Raw genomic sequence first — 16,110 nt, forward strand, 5'->3', positions numbered from 1 at the left:
ACATATCAAAATCGTAATAAAAGGGTTATTTTATATTTAAATAACCCTGTGTTTATTAAGTTAAAAATGTTGGCTATATCTTAATATACTGTTTAAACCACACTATTAATTTCAGTTTATTAATTAAAAATAAACTGATCATCGATACTCTAATTTGAGTATCCAAAACTCAAATTATTGTATTTTATGTAATTTGATTATAAATTGTTAAAAAATGCATCTAGTTACTCCATGTATACATCCATTCAATTCATGGAGGCATTAGGCGCAAATACAAAAATAATTTAGATTTTTTTAACGATTAGGTGTAATGTGTATTATAAATATTAGACACGTAAAATCAGGATGAATAGGTTTATGTTGGAATTAATTCAGGGAAATTAACCGTCCCAAATAATTAGGTAAATAAATAATCTAAGTCATAAACATATATTTTATGTGATCTTACCTAATCCCGAAACAGAATTACTTATACCCTATTCATCTATATTGTGTTTAATATATTAAAAATAAACTAATCCGAGCTAAAGTTATTCCAGTCATGATTTTCTGGATCGTAAGTTTGGTTATGAAACTTATATAATACGTTAAGATTTTTTTTTTATTTTTCATCCCGGTTTCATAAATAAAATAAAATAATATCAGTTTAGCAAAATTAGCGTTCCTCTTATGGATATTTATAAAAGATGAAATGTATCCTTAATTACATTATACAATACTTCTCGATTTTTTGTTATGTTTCTAACACGTCCTAGTTCTTTCTCTTCTTTCTTTCTCAATTTTTTTCGGTCGAGAGGCTTCCTAGATAGGGAGTACGAGCGGTAAAGTATCAAAAAGTAAATTGCACATCTTCCAAGAAATAACTTGACAATCATATGAAGATTTACCAAGATTCAATATCATTAATAACAATCTAACCTTTTCAACCTGGTTCCATTCAATTAGAAGAATGGAACAAAACTGAACATTCGAAGCATAAAAACATTACATAATCCATCAACGGTTTAGGGTTCGGACATAAAGAGTTTACGGTTTCAATAAAGTCAATGGCATAATTTTAAGTGAAAGAATAAATATATATTAAAGTATATTTACAAGGGTTAAGTTTAAAGGGGTATTGAAGTATATATCATGTCTATTCCATACCTGAATAGTATGGAATAGACATGATGTAATGTTTTAGAACTGATAAATGACCTTTTCAAATACTTATGTAGAAATAGTACAAATATATTAGTGTAATATTGGACTAATATATTACTAAGATGCGGTCCGGAAGATTGATGGTAGAGGGTTTGCATATTTTAGCATATTATCTAATAAATAGCCTTTTAAAATCAATATATTTATATATATTTAACAATACATAATTAAATACATTATGTATTTAATTAAATATTCTTTAACGTCTAGGGTTAATAATCGGTATGTGTCTTATGTTAAGCGTAATAACAATATTTAAATTGTGATTAAAATCCAAAAATAAGATAATATCTAACCCATAAACCACAATTGAAGGATTTGGCTAAACCTTTATAGACTGTCTAGGCTTCATGATGAACCATTATTTAGTTTGATTTTGTTTGGAATTTTAATTATCATAATTGCGTTATCATATAGGTGATGAGAGTTTAAACGATGATTTTATTTCTTTCATTAAAAAACAACCTGCTTATAAATGCCAAACTAGATAATGTTTTGGTTAGATTTTAGAAAATGAAAGCCCGTATAAATGCCGAGACTTTCTCATTCGTTGAGCCCCGAGCTTGTTGTCCTCCTTTGAGTTTGTGATAGAATAAATTGAATGACCAACCGAATCAGTTTGCATTCATAAGCCTTTTTAAAACTTGTTAAAGGAAACAAATTATCAAAATTTGTATCGACTACCCCACCAACAAAGTGGATAGGACACCTTTTGAAATATGGCATGGAAAGGCTCCAAAATTTCCATATTTAAAGGTATGGGGTTGTGAGGCTTATGTTAAAATCTCCTGAAAGCTGGGTATTTATACCCACTGCTATTCGATCAGGACTCATTCTGCCGTTAGGAACTATTATGTCATATTTAAATATGAAAAGGGGTATGGATATTGTAGGCAAACTACCTAAGGCACTAGGAGGAAAAGTATTCATGCTTGCAATGACAGATTACTTTTCAAAATGGATAGAAGCAGAAGCTTTCGTTCAAGTACGCGAAAAAGAGGTGTGTGATAATTGATACAAGAAACGGATGTAAAAGTGATTCTTTAAATAATAAAGAATGTTTTTCATTGATAAACGCCTCTTTAATCAGTTCAGACTCCTTCAATCATCCATCACCAAACACCAGTGTCAATTCATTCATCGCTCCTCCACAGAACCAAACACAGAAAGGTGGAACACAAGCAACATGACAAAAAGAAAAAAAAAGGAAAATCAGAAGCCGAGTTTCACAATTCTGATTCGAATGTGGACAGAATTGTGAGGGAAGGTAATTGGGCCAGCTATCCCTTTGGAAGATGCTCTCGTAAAATGTTAAACAATAATTATATTCAATATGTACATTTGAATATTCCTCCCACTATGGTCATTTTAACTATGTAACATGTTTAACATTACGAGAGCATCTTCCAAAGGGATAGCTGGCCCAATTACCTTCCCTCACAATTCTGTCCACATTCGAATCAGAATTGTGAAACTCGGCTTCTGATTTTCCTTTTTTTTTCTTTTTGTCATGTTGCTTGTGTTCCACCTTTCTGTGTTTGGTTCTGTGGAGGAGCGATGAATGAATTGACACTGGTGTTTGGTGATGGATGATTGAAGGAGTCTGAACTGATTAAAGAGGCGTTTATCAATGAAAAACATTCTTTATTATTTAAAGAATCACTTTTACATCCGTTTCTTGTATCAATTATCACACACCTCTTTTTCGCGTACTTGAACGAAAGCTTCTGCTTCTATCCATTTTGAAAAGTAATCTGTCATTGCAAGCATGAATACTTTTCCTCCTAGTGCCTTAGGTAGTTTGCCTACAATATCCATACCCCTTTTCATATTTAAATATGACATAATAGTTCCTAACGGCAGAATGAGTCCTGATCGAATAGCAGTGGGTATAAATACCCAGCTTTCAGGAGATTTTAACATAAGCCTCACAACCCCATACCTTTAAATATGGAAATTTTGGAGCCTTTCCATGCCATATTTCAAAAGGTGTCCTATCCACTTTGTTGGTGGGGTAGTCGATACAAATTTTGATAATTTGTTTCCTTTAACAAGTTTTAAAAAGGCTTACTACCCAAACAATCTCTTCCGGTTCCACACATACAACTTCAAATCATTGAGCAATGGCTGTCTGTTTTTAACGTCCGCAAACTGCTAAAAATACTGAAATTTAAATAAACTAAAACTTAAATAAAGATGAATGCAATTAACGGTAACTATAAAATCCTAAACAGGTAGACACGAATTTACCTGTTAATTTTCGCTGTTTTGGTTGGTGATTGGTCAATCGAGTCGGCGGTGCGCGAATTTGGTATTATGGTAATATTGCATAAATTTTCACGTTTACACTTCGTTACAGTCACTTAAACATCGTATACACATTCTGTCCAGAATCTGTTCACAGATTAATTTTATTATTGTATCCTAATTTCTTGAAAGCAAGTCCATTTTGTTTTATAGTTTGATTAAGTATACAAAATGGGAGTTAACAATTGGTCTAGTCCATCAACTTTTCTTAAGAACTTTTTAAGAAAAGTTACCGAGCAAATGTTAGCTTTATTTAAGGTAACATTTTAGGAATCTTACCTAAGACCAATTTGCTCCAAATGAAGAACCTCAAGTTGCTATTCCAGTTGCTATCGAAACCTTGGAATCCACATGAATCAAAATTGATGAGTTTGAGACTCATTATAAGCACATATATATAAGGGAAGAGATTTCAAAATTGTAAGTAAATAAGTTAGATTCCACACAACTTAACAACTTTTAATAAAATATATGTTCTCCTTAATATATTTAGAGATAATATAGCAGCTACTATTATTATGTCAGCTCTTTGTGTACACTACTCACGATCTAAAGGGGTAGATACTATCAACGTATATAGCCTACATACGTTGATAGTTTGAAGGCTCGGTGCAAGAGAATATGATTTCTACTATATAATAAACACATCCTTGATGATTTTTGTTATTTGCGCACATAACGTAGTGCCCTTCACGCGCACATAACGCACCCATTACGGGTGGTCTTAGTACACGCCAAAAAACTAGCATCTACACTTACATAACTTACTTATGATGCAAAAATAAAATAGGTGCGTTATGTGCGCAAATAACAAAAATCATCAAACAAAACCTATCAAACATTAATAACTTCACTTTGATAATTAATTTTTTAACTCCTTCACACCTCCTTGGCTGTAACACGTTTAGTGGGGATAATGGCGGATTTATAGTAATTCTTGTTGATTCACAAATAACTGAGTGCTGAGGATATGTTATTCTTGAAGACGTGTTTGGATCAATTATCCTTCTGAAGAGTTGTTTCAAATTTAAAGTGTTAATTAGATACTATGTACAGTTAGATGGACTTATCGTCCAGAACCCAAAGTCTATAGTTTTCCGATGATTTCACGATCTTAAAACTAATAATACTTAACTAATCAAAAAATAAATAAAAATAAAACTTTATAAAAAAATCGCGTTTTACTAATATGCAAGAAATGACTACATAGGTAATGGAATCCTACTAGTTAAATTAATAGTTAACGAACTATTAATTTTATGTATTTTTACTTAAATGTTTAGTTGGTGATCAAATTATTTTAAAAAATCCTTAACCATCTCTTGAATGTACTTGCTATCACTAAATAGTTTTATATTAAAATATTATAATATTTTAATATTATAATATGTTTCTTACCCGATGTTCTAATAACATGTCCATCTATAATCTTTGAGTACTAATATAAGTGTATTAGTACTCAAAGATAATATCGGTCAGAAATATATATTATCTAACCAACCCGATTTTTTTAGCTAATTCGCTACAATTTAACAGATTTCAAAGCATCTTGAAATCTGCATGTGGTAATGTTATAAATACAATGTATTTATAACGATATACATATATATATATATCGTTGTAATATATTGATAATATATATTATTATAAATTGGGACTATGATGTTATCATTCACCTTGAGCCCTAATAACATATATGAAACCTACAGTGTATATATTAGTGTCTAATATATCTTTTTGATACAGTGGTTAGCGTATTACAAGCGTATGGGAGCGTATAACAAGTGTCTAACAACTACGTCCTCACAGTGTTCTATGTTCGCCCGTGATTCATAGTGTAATATTAAAAATTTTAGTTTGTTTAAAAAACTTATGAACTCGACTAGTCTTGACCCGTAGGTAGCCTAAACCCGAACCCGAGTCACCCGAGTATTGAAACAAAAGTATTACTTGTGCTAAATAATATTTTGAATGTATTTATAGGAACACAAATTGTTTGTTGTTGTTTTTGGTAAGATCTAATTTTAACCCGAAATTAGGGTATTTTATAAATGTTTTTGATTGATAGACTATTAAGTTTTAGTTGACAGTTAGGATTGAACCATTTATTAATGATATTCTGATAATAGTAAACCATGTCTTCAAACGCAATTCGACTAGCAATATCGACCCTTTCCCGCAAATATCAACATAAGACCCATCTCCAAATTTAACTTTGCCACCGACACGCATATTTAACTCAGATAAAAGTATTTTCACTATTATGAAAATACAAAGAGATAGAGATAGAGAGAGAGAGAGCCTATCTATAGATAAATATTCCAGGTGCCATAATACGTGCGGAAACACTTGAGGAAAAACCTCCCGGCGCTTCAGTATCAGTAGTAGGTAAAAGCGGTGCAGGGGTTTGGTGAGCAATATCAGAATGTGATGTTAAAAATCGTATACCGGCTTTCAGATAATTAATATCTAGTTAATTAATATAAAGACAGCCTAAGAGACTTCATATCACTTATTCTCAAAATACATGACAACTTGTTTTTGTCATGTCCGGTAACATGGCTAATTACCGGTTACCGATAGATTAGCCTCTTTCAATGATCATAGATATTAATCATTTTAGTTAATCGATATAAAAGAATATTAAATCAATATCTGACATCAAGTAAGTATTAGTATTGCAGGTTCGATAGTATCTAATTAACACTTTAAATGAAGTATTACTAAGGTGATTGAACAGGCAAATCTGGTAGAGGATACCAACACGTTAGTTTGTTGACCTGAAATAAATAAACAAAGTTAGTGATTCTACGTAGTTTACTATTTAATTGACATGACACATTTTCAAGACAAGGTCTACCTGATCAATCGCTACTGGACTCATTCAACATGTGGTCAAAGACTCGAACGCAGCTAGTGGTAGAGTGGCTGATTAACATGGCTTTTAGTTATAGTATATTTTTGCTATTTAATTAAGCTTATGATCAATTAGGTGAACACTCTCTAAAATCAAAATATTAACTTTTATAAAATTTTTAAAAGGGTTAACAGGTCAACCCACTTTTTGACGGGTCGGGTTCGGGTCAACCCATTTTTAGACGGGTCGGGTTCGGGTTGACCTATTTAAGAAAACGGGTCGTGTCAGCCTTTTTTCTGAAAGGCTGTGTATAGATTATAACCCGACCCGTCAAAAAGTGGGTTGACCTGTTAACCCTTTTAAAAATTTTATAAAAGTTAATATTTTGTTTATGATAATATTTAGGTGTGCAAAAAAGTGGATAGGACACCTTTCATATCTTACGTTATAAAGAGCATTACGCCCTACATTCCTCGAGTATTATTAGGGCTCGGTACCCTCCTTCCTCGAGTATAATTAGGGCTCGGTACCCTCTTTCCTCGAGTATTATTAGGGCTCGAGGAAAATTAAGAGTCAATCCAAGCAAAAGAAATTAGGATCGGTGTTTACTAGACGAGATTGTAATAGTGCAGATCAGTTAAAGATTTCAGTTGGTCAGACAGTTTTTCACATTGTTCACAATGAGATTCAGAACATACCTCTGAGAGTTGATCAGTCTCATACCATTAGAAAAGGATCTCCCAGTAAGATTCTAATGTTAAAACCCCTATAATTATTATCATGCGCATAATAATATCTAACTCTCAGCGTTTATCTTCAAAATGGGTATTTTACATTCGAATGGCTGATCAATTGAATCAAGCCTCCTTCTTCTTCCCTTGGCTCAAGAATTGCAAAAAACGAATTTTTCCTCTTGAATTGGAGCATTGTATCTTCTATTAGTTTTGAGAAAGATTAAAACACAGCATATAAATGATAGTCAGGGGGGTACACCGCTGATCTCTTAAGTTTATCATGATTTGATATAAATGCAAACCCTCTACCATCAATCTTTTGCAGGTGTCAGACAGGTCTTCAAGTAAGCTTTTATCTTTATCGAGCATACCTTGTAATCCATAAGTTAGAAGGGTTCGCCCATGTGTTCCTCTGGTGGATGTTTATTGATGATCCGCATGGACCACCCACTCACTATTGTTTTACCCATGTTAAAACAATATCATAAAAATAATTTCAATTGCTTAAGTAAATACACATTTGTTGGTATATGTGTTATACTGTTAGGACCAATTCCACGGCTGAATCCCTTTTTTTATATTGATTAGGCAGAATGACAACTGATGATTAGACATTCTTTTCAAATGTTACGGGTTTATTAGCGCTAACCAATGACCGACATCTTTCATTTTTAATTTTAAATAAATAAAATTTTCAAGCATTACCTCGTATGTGCTACATCAGAAGACTACCACAAAGTGTCCGAACATTGGTTAGCGCTAATAAACCCGCAACATTTGATTCAGCCGTGGAATTGGTCGAGATTGTTTATGATGACCTTGCAACCAGTGAAGAGGTCAAGGTTGAAACAAAGAAAAAGAACCCAGCCAAAAAATCAGATGAAGCTAATGAGGAGAATTCCCTTAAGAAGAAGTCAAGGAAGGATGACTTCCCGGTATGCGGAAAATCTGGAAAGAAACACTCTAGAGAGTGCATAATGGGATTAAGTGTTTGCTTCACGTGTCCAGAATTGGGTATCATAAAACAATACCCAAGCTTCGATCCAAGCATAGGAAATATTTACTTGTTTATTTAATTAGGGATAAGATTGGTTGGTAACCCTTTCTTTCCAACCTTTCACAACCCCATCTTAGGCCTAGGAGTGTGTCATATTGAACTGATACGGTAATATTGAATAATATTGGTCCGCCTATTGGGGCTGAGTTGGGTTTACCACATAAAAATTGCAGTCATTTGAAAACAACTCAATTTGAAAACAACTCAATTCATAAATAAAGATCAAGGTATATAAATCATATACGGGTGTGAGATGTTAATCATGAATTTTTTCCTATAATATTGAATTAGCTATAAGGGTTTACGATTACGAATATTATAAAAGTTTGACCTGAATTTATATTACACAACCACTGATATTTTCCGAAGATATTTTCAAGAGTCTATATGCTTGGTTTGTTCGTCAATTAGTAATCTCTTCCGGTTCCACAAATAACATTTTCCTAGGAATGTCACATTTCCTATCTGACTCCAAAATAGTAACCTAACATTTTTTGTATTGAGTCCACAATATATTAATTAAAAATACTTTAAAATTTGGGTCGTTACTAATGGATAAGGATTACCATACTATCAAACCAAAAGTTAGCCATATTTTATTGTCCTCCTAGTCTCATCTATTATTATAAATAAGAGAATATTTATAAGCAAATAGGAACAACATGATACTTTATTGAATAATATTGGTCCCTGATTACATGATTACGATTACATAGACTCCAAGATTTCTAGAATTACAAAGATGATGACTATGCGAACAGATGAGGGTATTCCTCCTTCATCTTATCTTCTCGTTCATCAAGGTTATTTAGAACAACCCCAAGATCAATATTTTACTTAGCCGTTGTATTTATTTTAAATAAATAAATAGACTTGATGGTTAACTTTTTAAATTATACCATAAAACTCCGTCAATTCAAACTTAAGATCATTGAATCTATAACGCACACCTAATTACATTTAAACTAGGGTTTAAATGACGCTTGACACTTACTACATGTGTAGTAAGTGTAAATCATTTTAACATTTTAAGTTATGCTAAGTTTGAGACTTAGCATAACTTAAATGTTTAAGTTATGGAATAATGTTTACAAGTAGAGGTTGTCATGGTTTAAAATAAATATTTCATAATTAGAATGTTTCTTAGGTGAGTATCACTTCTAATTCTCCCAACTTGTTTTTGATTATCTACGATTTCATGTCAAATATCATATTCTCTTTTTAAACCTTACTTAGATAAATTTATTATCGTATTCAACGACGACATACTTATTTATTCTAAGTCAGAGGAAGATCATGTTTTTCTTAGGATATATTTATAAAAATACTATTTGAAAAATAGTATCTTCCTCTAAATATATTTGTTTAATCTATTAGGATGTCATCATTCCATAACGTTAAGCAGTGCACGCTAGTCCATGGTTAGGCAGTGCACGCTAGTCCATTTTAGCATTTGTTGCACTCATTCTCAGTAACATACGTTCATTGTATCTTCTATTCAACAACTGTGACACTTTATTTATGTAATAAAGTAGATATGTCAATAAAAAATTATATAAACGGCTTATGGTCAGTATAAACATTAAGGGCTAAAAATCGTTACTATCATTACCATATTTTAAGCCTATTACATAAATATTATGTAATATTATGTAATAGGGTATCATAAAGTAGAAAATTTGAAACCGCATTCATCCCATATAGTGTTATAATTCCACGTTTAAATATATATGTTAAATGCTAATATAGGAGAGTCTACCATATTGTTAATTAGGTCTTTTAAAATTGTACTTAAAGCTAACCCAATCATAAAAGGATAATTAAAATTTTCTAAAAGATAGGTGATTATACGTGTACATTATAGGTGATTATTATTTCACCTATAGAGTGAAATTTAGTTTAAGTACGGAAGATAACCAATGTTAAAATTAGCGTGAATCTTTAGTATATATATGAACTCAATAAGAGTTTTTCAAAATATATTAATTATTTTTCACCCATAATAATATACTATTATTATTTGGTATTTCAATACGAGTCGCAACAATATTTTTTTCCTTTAATATGCCATGATGTCTAAATAAATGCTGTGAGCGTGTCATAAAAAATATGACGCAAATGTGGAATAATCAAGTGAAAGGCAAGCTACTATGGACTAGCGTGCAATTTTATAATTTGATTACCCAAATCTATTACCGACTCTCCTATCTTTCATATCTTACGTTATAAAGAGCATTACGCCCTACATTCCTCGAGTATTATTAGGGCTTAACGTTATGGAATGATGACATCCTAATATTAAATTAATTTGCAATATTTAATATTGCAAATATGAACAACCCCCAAATTATCACACGTCTGTTACGTTTTATTTCAAAAGGTAATATCTAAATTAGCGTGACACTAAATATCTTAATTTGATTATTTGGTATTTTAGCCGGAAAATTCCAGGCAAATATTTGATCCTAGGATTGAAGTCTACAAGGTGAGTATTTTGTCATTTATTTAAGATTGGAATTTTCCGACCACTTTTGACCAACTTGAAGTGTGCTCGGGAATAGTTCTCCGGGTAGACTTTACTTATAGTAGTTACCTAAGAAAATACTCACCTTGTAGACTTCAATCCTAGGATCAACAGGGTTTACAAACGAGCATTTAAAATCGTTCGTCTGACTTGGGTATAGGGGCGAAAGACTTCGCTATAATAGCTGATTCGTGTTATCTAATTCGTTGATTGGGTTAACTGATTCGTGAGACACGTGTCCACCTTGGGATTTGTGTCATAACAACCTTTGCCACGTGGCATAAGGTATCAAAGTTTGTTACAAACGGTTGAGCTTGTAACACCAACCGATTTGTAAAAGAATATCAGACTAGCTTTCCAAACTCCTCTGGCCGGATCTTTTTTCGCTCTTGTGTTTGTCTTTAATAGAGATAAATATATACCATTTATAAATGGTATATATTTATCTCTATTAACAAGTAATTTAGACATGTATTTTGTTAAAGTTCGAAATTATACCTGGGAGGAAAGGCTAGTCTGTGGTACCAATTATTGATCACAATAAGTATTTTGGCTAATATTCAAAAACAAGCTTATATTGTTATTACATAACCGTTGGGAAATGATAGTATATTATCTAATTTCCTAATTATGATTGAAAAATCATAATTAGGTATGTCATATACATTACGTGATCGCCTATTTGGAACTCCAGAGGTTTGCGGCGTTTGTCAGCATAATACTTGTGTCGACAGCGGGCGTCCTTAAGTCTTTGCTGGATGATGGCGATACTGTCAGTGGTTTCCTGTATCAGTTCCGGGCCGATGATTTGAGAATCTCCGGTCTCGGACCAACACAGTGGAGAACGACATTTCCTGCCATAGAGTTTGTGGTTGCATCACCAGCTCCCCCACTATTCATGCTCATTTTCATCACTTGGTTCTGCATTTCTTATTTATTTACGTAATAGTACGAAGTTTTGGCGTCCAAAGATTGATAACAATTTAAAACCTATTGAAGGCGCTCTTTTTAATTTCTGGGAAGATGTTGTTACCATGTTCTTATGCAGAACCAATTGAAATATGTTTTGATCAATGTGAATTTGTTGACTACAAGGTAGTCAACAAATTTTTAAAACTGGTCATGATTTTTTTAGTTATATCTAATCCCTATTATAAAACCAGAACACGTGTTTAAACTTTAGTACAATTAGATATCTTAAAGCTATTGTACCAATTTATAATACAGAGACAAGGTGTACACCAGCTCTTGAATATGATGTTGAGTATCTCTACAAGAGTAGACAACAATCATACTGTTATGAGGATGGTATGCTGCGCTCATATCAAGACGGGTGCCTAGTGCGCTTTGCAGCGACTTCCAAAAGTGCGAAGTGAATCAATTGTAGAGATGTAGAAATCATAGACCTTATGCAGTGTTTATAAAAAAATTTTCCACTATTCATATAAATTCACATACCATTGAAAAATACAAAACAACAAAAAAAAGTTTTGTTGTTAATCTATTATTGGCTAAGGAAGTGTTATACCCTGCTAGATGTTCAGGATCTCTTATTAGATTGTCCTTTTTTTTCCTTAATCCACAACTACCACGTGATTGGTTCTCAAAAGACATACAGTCTAGCATGACGAAAAAGTAAATAAAAAAATATACAAAGGGCATATGTTAAGAAAGCATACTAGCACATATGTTAACATATAAAAGACATATGTTGTGAAAACCCAGATGTTGGTAAGTCCCGAGCTTTGAAACCCTGGTGTTACATTGGTAAAATCTAAGCATTGTCGGTAAGCCCCCGACGTTGGTAATGTCTTTCATTGATAAACGGTACGGGGCTCGTGCTATGGGTGCTGCACCGGGGGCTTACCGACAATGCTTAGATTTTACCAATGTAACACCAGGGTTTCAAAGCTCGGGACTTACCAACATCTGGGTTTTGGTAAGTGTATAGATAGTTAACGATGAATTGGTTAGCACGTAACAAAGTGGAAATAAACTGATTTTGGATATCCAAGTTACTGAACTTGGATACTAGTAACACTTGGTATCTTGAAGGTTGATCCTCATCCTCGAACCTCCCACAGTAGGGGGAGAGTTAGACCATCTTTGAGCTAAATTCTTGCACAAAAGAAAGGGATTCCTGACCATGTTATCTACTTGTTGGATCATGCTCGGGTGAGAGAAGACTATGTGACCAAAATTGTCAGTAGTATTATGGTCTACCTGATCAATCGCTACTGGACTCATTCAACATGTGGTCAAAGACTCGAACGCAGCTAGTGGTAGAGTGGCTGATTAACATGGCTTTTAGTTATAGTATATTTTTGCTATTTAATTAAGCTTATGATCAATTAGGTGAACACTTCACGTTCATTAGCATATACAGAGTAAAAATTAGTAGTTACCACACATACTTAGCCATAAAATGAACCATAAGCCCATGAACAAAACAAATGACACAGATGTTAAGAATGTTATCCAAAACAATCCAATTATAAGCCTTGACCATGAGAAAGATGTTCAGAATCAAGGCAATGTAACAAAAGAAAAAGATGATGGTAATAAAATTTCTTTATATGTTCTTATACGTTCTACATCTCTACAATTTAATTTTTTTTATTTATTAGGTATTGTAAATGACAAAAATGAAAATTATCCGTAATTTATTATAAAGGTCCGAATTGGAGGCAATAATGGACGGTGAGAAGAGATGGTTAAGGATAAAAAACATAGCTGGGGCGAAGAGGTAAGAAATGGGTTAAGCGTGAGGTGCACCTTAGGAAAATCATAATACGATAAAGAAACATTCGTCCTAACCCTTAAGGAAGAACAATAATGATTAGGATATGAATTTTAATCCTCTTTCTGGAACAACAAGCAGAACAAATTCGACACGTACCTACACGACTTTAATAGGTAACGGTAAGGCCTTAACAGGTTTCGTGTACTAAACACACTGATTACATATTAGACTGTAATCTAACATGGACTTGACATGATTGTTATGACACCAAACCAACCGAATTCCGTGGAACTTACCGCTACCATGAGAGAAATCATCAAAAAACTCACTATTCAAAAGTAAGTGATTAAGTATGGAACAGGACACTCAGGTTTATAAGACTGGAGGATGTTAAAAGGATCCAAGAACGGTTAGGAGCTCCAATTGAGAACGTCATAGGTCTCTTGAAACGGGCGTGTCCACCAGAAGTCAGACTGGAAATATAAACAGTTGTTTGTTTTCCTGTTTCATATCTCAGATAGAGCCAAAGACTATAGACATGGCCCTCCAGGAACCCAGTTGGGTAGATGCTATGCATGAAGAGTTAAATCAGTTTGATAAGTTGAAAGTAGGGTTATAACAACCTGGTTTTTGCATATACCCATTGGTGATCAGCGATACTTTAACTCCATTATCCAAACAAAACAATCCAATTTTATTTATTGGGTGAAACAAACCAGTGTATTACCGTAAGCTAATAACATGTTGATAGACATGATTAATGGCCGCACTTGGGATAAACTTCGATATATGGTATTTTAAATAACTAGTAAAATTTACAATTATATTTTTTGGTTAGGACTAATAGAATATAAATAAACGACCTGTTAAGTTTGAAAGAACAAATAAAGAGTATGACGTTCAGGTAATTAAAATTGTTAACCCACTTTTGGGCCGATGAGATATCCAAGTTAAATTACAACAAGATATCAAGTACAGTTGATATCTTGGAGTTGAGGTGGGTACACCTCTTTGGGAAAACCAAAGAGGTAATCTCTATCACCTATGTTAGAACCTTCCGAGGATGAGAATTAAACTTGGTTTAATAACACTCTAGACTTCTATCTTCAAGCATGTACTCCTTCTCGAACAAAAACCGAGACAACTCTTTGATATTTCCTCGCTTCGTCTTTCCAAGCAGGAATATAAAATTCATGAAGAAGGAAGAAATTTTTGATGGATGGAAATGGAGTCACGAAGTGCACCGAAATATGTCACGACAATTAGTAATAGCCGAATCGAAGAGTTGTCTCGGAACGTGTACCTTGTTATTTTCTTTTTCTAATCGATTATCGTTATAGGAGAGTCTACCTATTTTATTTATGAAAAAGGTAGATACTTTATACGAAGCCTAAACCCTTGGTTTATCCATTGACTGAACGTCAAAATGATGAATATGGTTCAAGTCAAAACAATTTATTAAAACCATAAAACAAAATAAGTTAGCTTGTGAGCTAAACGGATTTCTAGTAGTTTGGTAAGGGTTTGAGTGTCAAGGCTTTAGATCGTATAGATGCTTAATCAATGTGAATTGATGGAGACGATGGTTTTTTAAATAGTATTTTGACATCATGGCATATTAAAGGAAAAAAATATTGTTGCGACTCGTATTGATTGTATTGAAAAACCATTTTTCTGAAAATAGCTACTCGTGGTTACAATCAAGCTTAATTCGTCTCACTGAAATATTAAAAGTATCGATTAAGCGTATCCATATTAAACTATAGGGTTAAACATTTTCAAATTATAAAGTTTTCTTAGAAGGTTATCTACTCATGTCTCGAAAAGTTTTAATCTACTCATCACGACTAAAACATTTATGCAGTACTCGTGGTTGTTGATTACGATGCATGCAACTACTTTAAATTTAATGAAATGAAATTAATTCCAGTTGGGTAAACTTTTATTCACCTTATAATCAATGGTGTAAGACATGTTTTATATCTATATATAATATGTGTAGGATTTAAGAAGAGAGGAAACTGTGAAGATTTCCCAAATATATTACTACCCTGGCTTTGTATACTATATCAATTATACAGAGAAACCGCCGCCGGATTGGACGACGATGCCTGACCCACGGTTTGCCTCCCATTTCCTCCCTGGTCCAGGGATATATATATATCCCTGGACTAATTTCTCAAAGACACACCTTCAAATAGATCATTTGCCATTAGGTAGTTCATCTTACGAACATGTATGTGATGTCTCGTATTTGTTTGTCTGTATGGTTTATATCAAATCAGGCTCTCTCCCAATAGGCAAGAAAGCGATGATTCACTTGTCCCCTTGTCCATAGGGACCTCGTGGCATACAACCGAAACGACTCCCGCTAGATAGCCGCCCCTTTCTCTTTGATGATGACGACTAATAAATCTGGTTCTTATAGCAAGTTACAGTTGTTGAACTTATACTACAATAAAGTAAATATTTCCTATGCTTGGATCTTTTTGATTATGGTGGTTTTGAATTAAGCTTGAACCACCATTCAAGCTTAAGATCATAACTGAAAAATCAAATTATATATTATTTGATGTTGGTTGATTTGCAACAGGCGATCCCTACAAACACTAAAACATACACAAACACTCAGAGGAGACTTAACTATGGTCTTTTTTAATCAATGTTTGGGCTAGTTAAAAAATC

The sequence above is a fragment of the Bidens hawaiensis genome, unplaced genomic scaffold (assembly GCF_021521415.1).
Source record: "Bidens hawaiensis isolate Kalapana, Puna unplaced genomic scaffold, B.hawaiensis_p1.1 tig00022887_1, whole genome shotgun sequence".
Lineage (NCBI taxonomy): Eukaryota > Viridiplantae > Streptophyta > Magnoliopsida > Asterales > Asteraceae > Bidens > Bidens hawaiensis.